This window comes from Pristis pectinata, chromosome 4, assembly GCF_009764475.1.
Source record: "Pristis pectinata isolate sPriPec2 chromosome 4, sPriPec2.1.pri, whole genome shotgun sequence".
NCBI lineage: Eukaryota > Metazoa > Chordata > Chondrichthyes > Rhinopristiformes > Pristidae > Pristis > Pristis pectinata.
The window spans coordinates 89,157,341-89,170,110 of record NC_067408.1 but is presented as its reverse complement, the minus strand read 5'-3'; the positions used below and the strand labels follow the sequence as shown (position 1 = coordinate 89,170,110).

Sequence of the window (12,770 nt, the reverse complement as noted above, 5' to 3'; positions counted from 1 at the left end):
CATGAATATGCAGATATTGGAGGGATAGGGACCACGTGCGGACAGAAGGGATTCATTTATTTAGGTATCATTAGCTTAATTGGTTCGGCACAACATTGCGGACTGAAGGGCCTGTTCCTTTGCTGTACTGTTCTATGTTCTATGTTCTACAAGGTGGGCCAAAGGGCCTGTTTCGGTGTTCTATGGCCTTTTAGAGAGTGAATGAAAATCTAAAAGCTCAGATGCCAGAAATCTGAAACAAAGACAGAAGATGCCGGTCAGCAGGTCAGGATACAACTGTAGAAAGAGAAGTAGAGCTAGAATTTCATCTCAAAGACCCTTCATCAGAATTGGGAAAGAAAGAAAAAAGTTTAGCTTTAAGTTGCAGGAAAGGTTGAGGAGGGATGGATAGGAAATAGGAAACATCTGTTAAAGGTTGAGGCCAGGGTTGCTCTGTGAATGAATTGTCAATGGGGTAATTAGGGGATGGCAAAAAAGTGTGATGTGTTGCCAATAGCAGGTCAGGATGTACTAATGGGGAGGAAGCAAACAAATCTGAGCCAATATCACAGCTGGATATCTTGAGCAAAAATGACTATTTCTGATAGAGAGACAGAAGGTGAGTTATCAGAAGTTGGGAAATTCGAGATTGAGTCCAGATGGAAGATGAGATGCTGCTGCTCAAATTTGCATTGGACCTCTTCTTTTGGAGAGGATTGGGTGCATAGAAGAGTAAAGGTACGCCTCACATTTTACTATTGATGTACAGAAGGTGAGAACTTCACTGGTAACATGAGGAACTCCTTTGCAGACAAAAGTAGAAAATGTAGATAACACCTTTAACATAATTCAAGGAATATGGCACCAGCATAAATGATATTGATTAAAGTACAAATTAACTAAAATACTTGCAAATATTAACTTGTTGGCATGAGTTTTCATGTTCAAAAGAACCGTTTATTGACCAACTTGGGATATTGTTCATTTTGAAATTTCCCAATATGTTTCACAATAAAGCTAAAGTGTGCCTCTGTAATATCTGCTGCAGTCAATATATATTGGTTATTTCATGGGTTGTTTCTGGGGCTTGAACAACTTTAAACGTGGAGTTTTCTAGTCAAGAAATAGAAATGCGTAGGTTTTCAAATCTGTCAACAATTGCATATTTTTTCCGAAGAGCTGCTTTGTCAATAAACAGTAATGATAGATTTTTTGAACTATTAAGAGCTCTAGATTTTCCCAGTAAGATATGGATACATATTCCCCTGATCACTATGGGCAAAAACATGCAGTGCAGGATAAAATGTTTTCCATAATTTATAGTCACATTGGTGTATTTCTCTCACATTAGTAATTGAATAAAAAATATTCTGAAAAATTACTGGAATAATCATGAAATCAAAATAAAAATCAGACTGAGAGAAAAAAAACCTCCATTCACCAAGCCAGCTCCATCCAAACTTGAAGTGTGATTATTCCACCAAGGATTTCCTTTCCAGACCTTGCAATGCTTGAGGCCACACTTACTCCCTTCCACAGAGGTAGCAATTTTCTCTAAAAATTGATGAAGATCTCCATACTGTTTGCATTGAATAATTTGTGCAAATGTTAGACACTCACTTGACAAAAGATAATCAGATTAACTACTGAAGAAATGCATGTGTAAAGGGTTGCAGAGGTTATAATGGAAAATGGTATCATTCAGAAACACCCTTCACTATGAAACTTGCCAGGAGGGGTGTGTTATGGTATCTGAACAGAGAAATTATATTAGTTTGCAGTTAGAGGATTTGAGGTGTATGTGATCTTTGAGGATATTCATTTTAAGACTATCCATCAGACAATGACTTACTCTAACACAAATGTCATGCTTCCACCCACACAGAAACCAAAAATCCATTATCAGTTTGAACCAACAGATGTAATTCAAATTGACAGAATCTATCCTTGCCAGTTTAGATAGATTGAGTGAGTTGGAAAAAGACTGGCAAATGGAGTTTAATGTGGGGAACTGTGAGGTCATGCACTTCAGTACTTTTGTTTAACACTGTTTACATCCTTGGTGGGGGGAAATCCCAGAGAAATTAATAATCATTAAGCACATTTGACATATAATTAGTATTGAAGAAAAACATGACAACATATCTGCTCACAGCAAGGTCCCACAAACAACAATTAGATAAATGGCCAGATAATAGGTTCTTACTAAGTGAGTTTTGATGGGCGATATGTATTGACCAAGACAGCAGGTGCTTTTGTTCAAGTAGTACAGAGGGCGCTTTTACCCCTATCTACAAGGGCAAATGTTTCTTCTGACTGATAGTAGTTCAACATTCCCTCCATACAGCTCTAAAGTGCCACCCCAATTTATATCCAGGACTGGGGTTTGATTCCACAACCTGTTAACTCAGAAGCAAGGATGTTATTAGCTGAGCCAAGATAAATGCCTATATTAGTCATCAGCACCACCCAAGAAGGGCTCTAAAATTTCCTCTCAGGTTGTAAAACTTAGCAGGTTACTATATGAGAAGATTTGTGGAATGAAAGGCACACTTGTTTTCTGTACAAGTTTGCAGCTCATCCTTGTGGAATCACAATTATCAGACAGGTATTTCACCTTAGAACTGAATTGCAAGTCCCTTCTTGAAGTTAGAGATGCTCTTGGGTGATTGTGTTGATATGGTATTACACTCACTGAGTTCTGTGACACATCACAAGTTGCAGCTTTTTCCAACACCTGTCTCCAAACCACAGGCATGTTAAACACCTACCCTCATGATCTTTCTATACCAACCCTTAACCCTTTCGCCGCACCTAAAATATAGAGTCCTTTCATAAGGACACCATTTAGAACAGGAAAATATGATACCAAAGACTTATCGTTTGATTTTATTTTTAAACATCTTTTGCCTTAATTTATCACTGGATAAGCAATAATTATTTGTGCTGAAATTTATTCCTGTTCAACACCAAAGATGCTATACAAAAGCTCAAGAACACATACAAGGACACAAGAAAGTTGGAGCAGGGGTAGACTATCACACCCTTCAAGCCTGCCCCACTATTCAATATGATCATGGCTGATCTATGCTGCTCTTCTGTGCTATTTCTCCATACCCCTCTATTCTTCAATCCATCAAATATTGATCCACCTCTAACTACTTGTTGGACCTGCCTGCTAGCTTTTTATGATTCATGCGCTAGAACACTTAGATCTCTCTGTACTCCACCCGCAGTCTCTCTCCATTTAGATAATAATCTACCTTTTGATTTCTCTTGCCAAAGTACATGATCTCATACTTCACCATATTAAATTCCATTCCCACTCTTTTGCCCACTCACTCAATCTATCTATATCCCATTGTAGAATCACAGTATCCTTACCACAACATGCCCTTCCACTTCTTCTTGAATCATCAGCGAATTTGGAAAACTTACATACTGTTCCTTCCTCCAGGTCATTAATGTAGATAGTGAACAACTGTGGGCTGGGAACTGATCCCTACGATACTCCACTGATTACCTCCTTCCATTCTGACAAGGACCCACTTGTTCCAACTCGCTGCTTTCTATGTGACACCCAGTTTTCAATCCATTCTAACACGCTTCCTCCAATACCATGGGCTTTTGATTTATGCACCAGCCTCCTATGTGGCACCTTGTCAAATGCCTTTTGGAAATCTAAATATACTACGTATACAGGTTCGTCTCTATCAACCCTCCTTGTAATGTACTCAAAGAATTTGAGCAGATTTGTCAAACATAATTTACCTTTCATAAAACCATGTTTAATTATATTCAACTTTCCTAAATGATTAGCTATTTCTTTGATTATTGATTCTAACATCTTGCCAACAATAGCTGTTAAACTAACTGGCCTGTAGTTCCCTGACTTCTGCCTTTCTCCTTTATTGAACAAGAGAGTGACATTTGCCGTTTTCCAATCTTCTGGTACTCTCCCAGAGTTTAGAGAGTTGTGAAAATTTTCAACCAATGGGTCCACTATCTCTGCAGCCACTTCCATTTAAACCCTAGTATGCACTCCATTGGGTCCTGGCAACTCGTCTGCCTTTAGCCCCCTGACTTTCTATAATACTTTATCACATGTGATTTGGATTTTTGTAAGTTCTACCTTGTTATTTGAAATTAACCCATATGATATCTTTGGGATATTAGCAATATCTTCCACAGTGAAGACTCATGCAAAATATTTATTTAACATATCTGCCATCTCTTTATTTGCTGTTATTAATTCACCAGCCTTGTTCTCCGAAGGCCCCATATTTACCTTAACTGCCTCTTCCTATTTATCTATCCATAGAATTTCTTACTGTTTGTTGTTTATACATGCAAGTTTTCTCTCAAAATTCTTGGGTGTTTTTTAGTCTTCTGCTGCTGGATCCTAAAACTTACCAATCTTCTGGTCTACCACTAGTACTTGCCACTTTGTATACCTCTGTTCTCAATTTAACATTATCCTTTACCTCCTTTGTTAACCATGGATTGTGCCTCTTTCTCATGGAATCCTTTTTAATTGGCTTAAACTGAAGCATTATAGACCAGTTGTTTGAATATCTGCCACTGGCCTTTCTCTCAGCTTGTTTACCCAGTCCACCTTAGACAACTCCTCCCTCACATCATTATAATTGTCCTTATTTAAATTGAAGACACAGGTTATAGCCCTATGGCAATCATCCTCAAACTACATTTGGAATTCTATTATATTGTGATCATTACCCCAAGGAAAGCTTTAACCACAAAATCCCTTATTAATCCTTCCTCATTACAAAGGACCAAATCTAAAATAGCATATTCCTGGGTAGGCTTGGCAATGTCCTGTTCTAAAGAGAAATCCCAAATGCTTCTATGATATCCTTGCCAGTTTGTCCATCCAATCAGCGTGTAGATTAAAATCTCCCATGATAATTGCAGTTCCCTTCAAACATGCCTTGGATATTTCCCCATTCATGCGCTCACCTATTGAGAGGTTATAAGGTTGCTTTAACCCTACCTCTGAAAGCCAGTGTTGAAAGCAGATAACTAGGGCATTTAAAAAGTGTTTACATAGTATACGATATTCAGAAAACTGACTGCGCAACAATATTTTGAGATTTACAATGGGCAGGCACGGTAGTGTAGCGGTTAGCGTAATGCTATTACAGCGTCAGCGACCCCGGTTCAATTCCTGCCATTGTCTCTAAGAAGTTTTTACGTTCTCCCCGGGTCTGCGTGGGTTTCCTGCGGGTGCTCCGGTTTCCTCCCACATTCCAAAGACGTACAGGTTACAAAGTCGTGGGTATGCTATGTTGGTGCCAGAAGTGTGGCAACACTTGCGGGCTGCCCCCAGAACACTCTACGCAAAAGATGCATTTCACTGTGTTTTTTGATGTACATGTGACTAATAAAGATATCTTATCTTAAATGCTGCCCAAAATCAACATCCAGGCCCAACTTGCTGCTGGAATAAAGTGACCTGAGGCTCTCTAGACGAAGCAGTCTCAATTATTTTAAGTGAAATTACAATTAAACATTTAGAAGATATTAGGGGAAGAATTTTATTCATCCCAAGGAATGATACAGACAGCGCAATGCACTGACCAGGTGAGACTACCCCTTGATGAGAATTCCCTGCCAGTTCACCAATGAAGAAGGAGTTTTGGGTAATTCATTAAAGGGACTCGGGAGTTGTGTGTTAATTGGTCACATTTAGATATAGGCCTGGTTCTTGAGAATTCATCTATGCTCAAATTCAGCCAAGGCTCAAAGCAAAAGCATATTGTTTTATTGAATTGGCCTTGCACACCAAAGACTTTTTCTTTACACACTGATTCAATGCAGAGTGTATGAAGGGTAATGGGTAGGTTGTGGAGGAAAGGGGCTTGGGATTTGGTATAGTCGAGAATTGGTAGGGAGTGAGAGATACCTGCTGGTGATCAGTGGTGGTGAAGACTTCCATCATGGGCTGGAGGGCAGGGGGAGTTGTGGGCGTTGATGAGTCATTGGCCTGTCACACTGTGGTCAGTGAATTGGTGTGGGGGTGTTTGAATTAAATGATTAAAAACATAATAAAAAATAACAAATGGAAGCTGGAGTAGGCCATTCAGACTTCATGATTTCTCAGCCATCCAATAAGATCATGGCTGATCTTTTACCTCAAATTTTCTATCTTTTTATCTTTTAGCTTTCTTTTTCTGTGGCAGTCAGTAGTCATAGCATGACAACTTGATTCCTATTCCTCTCCCTGAAGCATCTCTTTTCCCCAGTTTTCAATCCATGTCAGTATATTACCCACCGTTCCACCTGCTCCAATTTTGTTCAATAATCTCTTGCATGGCACCTTATTAAAGACTTTGTGAAAGTCCAAATACACCATATTATCTTGTTCACCCTTTTTTTACTCTCCTAGTTATAACCTCAACAAACTTCCATCAGATTTGTCGAACATGATTTCCCTTTCATAAATCCATCCCAAACCTATAACTATTTTCTAAATGCCCTGTTACTACTTCCTTACTAGATTCTGGCATTTTCCGCTCTACCGGTAAGGCTAGTTCCCAATCTCTTAATTTTTTTTCTTGGTGAAAACCTTCATCTGGCCCGTTTGCCACCAGTGTCTTTAGGGTCCCTAATTGAGTTTCTGTGTTGTCAGCACCACTCCCACCCAGCTACCTAGATCCTGGTCTAATTGCTTGTCTTCAATCCAGCCTTCTCCCACCTCCCCAGGACTGACCCCTAGAACTGGGTGATCCGTGGCTGGGAGCCATGGACTGTCAGATGATCATGGATGAAATAGGTGGTAATGTAAGGATCATGGACTTACTGGAAATGGGGGATTGGATTGGTGGGGATCTGGTAAGGAACATAAATTTAAGACCTCCTGTCTGAGTCATTCTCCCAGCTCCGGTCTGGCACATGCTCAGAGATGCCCCCCTTTAAATTGTGCTGCTATAGATTCAGGATGACACAGTGGTTCATCAAGTAGTGCTATTGCCTCACAGCTCCACAGACCCAGATTCAATCCTGACCTCTGATACAGTTTGCATGCAGTTTGCAAGCTCTCTCTGTGACCATGTGGGTTTCTTGCTGGTGCTCCACTTTCCTCTCACATCCCAAAGAGGAGATGGAAGTTTGATTGGCTACGGTAAATTACCCACCTTGTACAGCTAAATAGCAAAAGAACCAAAGGGAAGTGAATTGACGTGTGAGAGAGAATAAGTTGTTGGACCACAGGGAAGTGAGGAGTGGGGAAATGCGACTGATGGGATTGCCGTTCTGGGAACAGGCATGGACTCAATGGGTCAAATAGCCTCCTTCTACACCATACTAAATAAGTAAGCAGCACAATTAAGACCTTGTTAGGCTAAAAGTGCCAAACAAAGGATGCACTTCAGAACAACCTGATCTAATTCCTCCTGCCAATGCTGCAGACAAGAGCAAATGAAGTTGTTAAATGTATGTCTGATGGGGAAAGCTGCTGATCCCGACAAGTACAACTAGAAGTGTTCAGTGAAATTCTCCACTGTTGTGATTCCATTAGGAAACCATACTACTTGCATTCTTCTCCAGGAAACATCTACTTTCATACATGTAGTATTGAAAAAAATGGTGTTCTGTGATTGAATTTCTAAGCACATCTTTCTGAATCACTACAAAATTTGTAGTAGTGTGATGGTTAAGTGTTTCTCCTTTTAATGGTCATTAAGTGAAATCACAATTTACCTCTGTCCAAAATGTTTCTCCATGTTGTTCCACTACATTTAGGTGTGCTCTTGTAAATACATCATTTGAAAAGAATGTTGACTCTGAAACCTTCATTGGCACATGCAATTTTAAGGGTATGATATAATTCGACCAGAGCCTTTCTCAACCAATGGTTTACTACTAACTAACAGTTCAAAACATCATCATCAGCCCCTACATGTGGAGGTAAGTTTCTAGAGCAATGTTATAAAGTGTGTGATAAACTGAAGCATCAGAGACCACTTGCATCCCAAAACCACAGGCAAACCATGATCACCACTGTGTTGTCTGAGTGAGTAATACCGGAGCAACCTTATAGGAACACACTAGAGAAACCTTTGTGGACTGGAACTGACATCATGAGTTACTCCAACATCTGTTGTTTGAATATTTTTGATGTCTAAACATGTAAGTCACTGGTTTTGGTACTGCTGTTCAGTGTGACTGGCCTGGGAGATTGAAATTAAAGTGATCAGAGAATTCTCAAAGCAGATTTAATAAATTGTAACTTGAAGGTGCCGGTGAAATACTTGGTTGCTACAAACACTGGAGATTAGACAGAGGAAGGATTGTAAACAGAATATAAAATATTGAAGTCATTAACTCCTTAACAGTATTGTCTGGTACAATAATGTATGAACATTATACCACATGGTCTGCTTATTTCTTAAAGGTACCCTTCACTCACATTACATTGATTCTCTTTTAAAAAAGAAATAAATCCATACTAACCACTAATTATTATACATGGGTATTACAATCAGTTAAATTTTAAATACGTGTACACCATTAGAAATTCAATAACTCACAAATTCAATTGATGTTTTGATCTTTTTAACCACTGTGATCTCCTCCTCAGCAATGGCACATTTCTTGTCCCTGAAGTGTCCCCTTCAGTTCCCTCAATTCTGGTGTATCACCTCTCGCTGTAGACTTCCTGTCATTGTCAGGTTTCCAGTATCTCCTGGTCCATATCTTGCCCGGAGATGGCTGCATCATAGACCTCCTTCCTGAAACTTAAATCCATGCTTGCCCTGCTGCATTGTTCTTGACCACCATCCCCTTGGGCATCCTGTGCGTGCATCAGTTGATCTACATGAACCTTTCCACTTCTGTTGCTCATTTTTCACCATGTAGTCCCTGAGTGGGTGGATGGTGCCACATGCCACCACAATCCACCCATAGCACCACAAATGCTATCAACCACAAGCTTTTGAAATCAAATAGCCCCAAAAACGATGGTTGGAATCTCCTTTTCAATCTCTGGAGCTGAGGGTTGGGCATGTGCACAGAAACAGTAACTCACAGCCTGATTCCATCTCCTGGGTAACGACAGCACCTACCCAGTAGCTGGGAGCATCATATGACAGTCACAATAGCTTCTACATGTCGTATTGGACAAAGAAAGATTCAACCATAGAACCATAGAACCATACAGCACAAAGCAGTCCCTTCGGCCCACCATGTTGTGCCGTCCATCAAACCACCCTCACACTATCTAACCCTTTCCTCCCGCATGTCCCTCTATCTCACATTCCTCCATATGCCTATCCAACAAACTCACCACCAACTGGGTTGTTGGAGTTGTGAGGAACACTTCTACTAGCTGCACCACTGTGTAGACCTTGTACCAGACTGAATAACATTTCTCTGAGAAGCTGTAACACCTCCCCATACACCCGCAGAATGGTATTGTGGCTCAGCTCTGGAGTTGTACTGTGTATTGTCCCTTCAATGAGTGATCCACACCTGTATCCATTGCCATTTTCCCTGGATGGCCATTCATTGTAATGAACATAGGCTGCCTCCATGGCAGTGAATATAATGATAATACTTTGGGCTGCCTGGTGTGTTTGCAGTACCTGCTTCTATGGAGCACTTTTCCATTGTCACTTTACATCTTTCAGGCCCTTGAGACCCAAGAATTTGCCGGCCAAGCTGCTTTTGGTAACCACGTGACACAACATTATGGACAAGAAAAGGGGGATAATGCCATTACAGTCCTTTTTTGCTTTCTCAACTCTTGCACTTCAGAAACCTATGTTCAAAGGGAACAGCCTCACGTTCTCATTTACACACTGGTCCCTGATCTCACCTCAGGGATATGCACTTACTTTGACCTATTGCTGACATTTTTGATGTTGCTGACAAAGTCCGTTACAGATTTCCTTGTTCCTTCTTCTCCCTCTCTTTTTGAACTGTACACTATTATCACTCTGTAAGCTTGCAGTTCCATAAATAAGATCAAACTAAAGTCCAGAGCGTCAGGGAAAGTTAGGGATGGGGTGTCCAAAACACCTTAAATTCTTCATTTCATTTCCACCTCCTAGACAAAGCATTTAAAATTCTTGGTTGGGTGTTCCTACTCTGCATTGCTCCAACTCATGACTGTTGCTCCTCCTTGAACTCGCTTTCCCTATCAGTGCTTATGACTTCAGCTCTCGGCATCTTCCTGGGGAACTTTTTACTGAAAACTCTCTGCCTCACCAGCAACTTCACCTTTCAGACTTTCCTCAAAATCTACATCTTTAACCTAAGCCTTCTGAAATCTCACAATGAAATTTAGAAATAGGGAACCAGATTATTTAGAATTATACCCAGCTCAAATCACAAGTAGCTTTGGAAATGAGGGTAGAATGCTGTGGGAGAACAAACACACAGATAAAAACTTCAGTTTATTAGAATTCAAGTTTATCATGAGATACAATCTGACTCTGCCAACTCAGACTCTGTATTGTTGCATTAAGTTCGAGAGATGAAAGTTAATGGAAGAAATGAGTGGGTGTGATGACCCTAAAATGATAAAGGGCCATCAACCTCAGAAGCTTTATTTCTTAGAAATGGAATATGTTTCAATGACATTTTCTTTCAAGGACACATTTTGCAGACACTTTTAACAAGATTGATAGAAATTTGCTGTTTCCACAGCTGCCTTCTGGGCTCTACAAGTTACCTTAGAGATGGTAAATGGTCTCTGTGATGCATATGTCAATTTTGTCAGACATTGTACTGGTCAGGCATTTGTAAATCAATAAATATCTACAGGAAGTAGGCTGAGCGAGCTAATTGGGAGGTCAATCGTTGTGCCACTTAAGTCTCCCACTCCAGCTGATGCCTTCACTTCTCTCCACACAGCTGAAAACATATCCAGCAGTTAGAACCATCAGGTCGACCACAACCTGTATCACTAGCGCTATTTAAACAGATCATCAACAACTTACAAGTTATTTGCAATTGACTTATCCGGCTGTTGGCACTGTTCTATCAATCTTTTTTCTTTTCAGTACTTGTTTCCAGCCATAAAGGTGTAGTACTTTCCCATGGTATGGTACCAGGCTGCACCAGCACCTGCATATCATTTTTCCTTTCCCAGACAAGCAAGTTTTTCATCATTATCTACTCCCAAGGCTATGGACTGGTACCCTTTTTCCTTTCTCAAAACATTCCCACATTCCAAGCTAACATCATTTTGTCTTATAACCACCATTTTGTGTCGCACACTTTTGCACATCCCAAGAAGGAATCAAATATGTCTTTTTCCTCACAATCAGTAAGTATATTTAAGCAAGTCTGTACTTGAAGAGCTTGACCTGCAGGTATGGTAGTGTAGCACGACACGGTGGGCCGAAGGGCCTGTTTTGTGCTGTATGGTTCTATGGTAGCGGTTAGCGTAACGCTATTACGGCGCCAGCGACCTGGGTTCAATTCCGGCCACTGTCTGTAAGGAGGTTGTACGTTCTTCCCGTGTCTGCATGGGTTTCCTCTGGGTGCTCCGGTTTCCTCCCATATTCCAAAGATGTACGGGTTAGGAAGTTGTGGGCATGCTATGTTGGCGCCGGAAGCGTGGTGACACTTGTGGGCTGTCCCCAGAACACTGTATGCAAAAGATGCATTTCACTGTGTGTTTCGATGTGCATGTGACTAATAAAGATATCTTATCTTATCTTATCTTACATAGAGTAGCATAGAGAGATGCTACCCAGAGACAGGCCCTTTGGGCCACAGAGTCCATACTGACCATCAACAACCCATTTACACTAATCCTACTTTAATCCCATTTTTTATTCTCCCCATATCCTCACCAAAACTCTGCAGACTCTACCACCCACCTACACACCAGGACCAATTAATTACCCTACCAAAGCACGTACCTTTGGATCGAGCCTGCAATCACAGGGAGAACAGACAGCAGCCAAGGTCAGGATTGAACCAGGTCTCTGGCGCTGTGAGGCAGCGGCTCAATAACTGCGCCACTATGTTACTACTGCGGAATATCAGGTATGAAAGACTTTTTGCCTATTTCATGGTTGTTGCAGAAACCATTTGTTCCCAGATGCATACTGAAGGTAGCCCTATGTAGGAGCACTGGGACAGGCAAAGGCAAGTGAAAACAGGCACTGAGGAAGTGCACAAGGGTGATTTACTCGCTATTTGGAAACTACCATGGTTTCTTTTAAAGATGTGCTTTGGGATGCTGATTTTGTGGTGGCAATTATTTATCACATTCTAGCTACAGGAGTGGTATGACAATCAGAAACAAAAGGAAGATTACCTTTGCTGCCACCTCCTTTTCAGGGCATCACTTTGGAGCAGAGAAAGATGTTCGCTGAGCAATCCTACTTCAGGAACTATGTACTGTATGAGATTCCTGCATTTCAGAAAGGAAATCTTTGCTAAGATCGGCCAACTGATAGAGATGCAAATGTAACTTCAAAACAGGCAGGTCATTGACTGCAGGCACATTGCATTGTGCACACAACATCTAACCTCTGTACTATCCCTTGTGCTGTTGTGTGTCCATAGTAAGGAATCTGTCCTGGGTAGCCTGATAGTAATCTCTTAGTCTGCTCTGGTATCTACAAATAAACCATAATGACAAATCAAAGTGTGGGTAATGTGTAGCAAGGATTATTAGCATGGCCAACAACTTGGACAACGTACCTGCTGCTTGAACCACTCTGAAGCCCTGCTCAGCTGTTCGGCTGCATGGTACTCAACTTTGCCAACAATAAAGCATGGCCCTTGCTACAAGTGTATGGTGAGTAATTGAG

The 12,770-nt window shown here is 40.9% G+C and overlaps 1 long non-coding RNA gene across 4 annotated transcripts in view; it reads right to left on the bottom strand.

Moving 5' to 3' along the window:
• The window catches only part of LOC127569968 (uncharacterized), a 77,699-nt gene extending 65,321 nt beyond the window's left edge, over positions 1-12,378 (bottom strand). For all 4 annotated transcript variants that reach the window (XR_007956277.1, XR_007956276.1, XR_007956278.1 and 1 more), the window contains exon 1: positions 12,272-12,378. This is a non-coding gene — a long non-coding RNA (uncharacterized LOC127569968). The remainder of the gene's footprint in view (positions 1-12,271) is intronic.
• Between the last annotated feature and the right edge of the window lie 392 nt (positions 12,379-12,770).